Here is a 784-nt window from a genome sequence, read left to right as displayed (position 1 = left end):
AAGAGAAAGTGTTAGTCACTTAGTCGTGTTTGAGTCTTTGGGACCCCATGGACGGTAGCCTGCCAGGCTCCTCTGTCCATGGAATTCTCCAGGCAAGAATGTGATTTCGGGGATCTTTCTGACCCCAGAGATTGAACCCGAGTCTCTTGCATCTCCTGCATTGGCAGGTGGATGCTATACCACTAGCGCCACCTGGGAAGCCCTGGTCTGCTACATACAGCACACTCATGATTATTTAAAGTTCTCACCCTGAACTCAAGGTCTCTGCTCTTCAATTCCTGACTGCCCCCTACCAGAGTTGTAAGGATGTTCAAGTTAGGACTCTGGAAACTGGGGAAACCCGGATATCCAGAAACTTTATATTTGTTTGTTGGGAGACACTGGTTTGATTGGTTCTGGGAGTTTTCATTCTCTGGAAATATTAAGGTGGATAAGAGAACTCATATAGTTGGAATCAGAAAAGAAGCTAAAGAGACTTCCCTGGTGGTCCAGTGGTTAAGACTCCAAGCTTCCAATGCAAGGGGCCCGGGTTCAATCCCTGGCCAGGGAACTAAGATCTCACATGCTGTGCGGTGTGGCCGGAAAAAATACAAATAAATAAGAAAAGGAGCTATACTAGCCTACAGAGGATTGATATAATCTCTGAAAATGCGACATTTAAAGTTCACTTCTTTGACACTTTGAGACCTGGAAATAATTAATAACCTCATTAGCCTTCCTTTCTCAAGTCTGTATCAGACTTCCAGCAAAGAAACTCAGATCCAAACTACATTTGAAGCTATTC

At 44.4% G+C, this 784-nt stretch overlaps 1 non-coding gene across 1 annotated transcript; it reads left to right on the top strand.

Annotated features, from left to right (window-relative positions):
- Positions 1-477: 477 nt before the first annotated feature.
- TRNAW-CCA (transfer RNA tryptophan (anticodon CCA)) lies at positions 478-550 on the top strand. The gene has a single exon. It is a non-coding gene; the product is annotated as a tRNA-Trp (tRNA).
- Positions 551-784: the final 234 nt, after the last annotated feature.

This window comes from Capricornis sumatraensis, chromosome 4 (genome assembly GCF_032405125.1).
Source record: "Capricornis sumatraensis isolate serow.1 chromosome 4, serow.2, whole genome shotgun sequence".
Taxonomy (NCBI): Eukaryota; Metazoa; Chordata; class Mammalia; order Artiodactyla; family Bovidae; genus Capricornis; species Capricornis sumatraensis.
The sequence above is the reverse complement of the archived record's forward strand: the minus strand, read 5'-3'. Positions and strand labels throughout refer to the sequence as shown.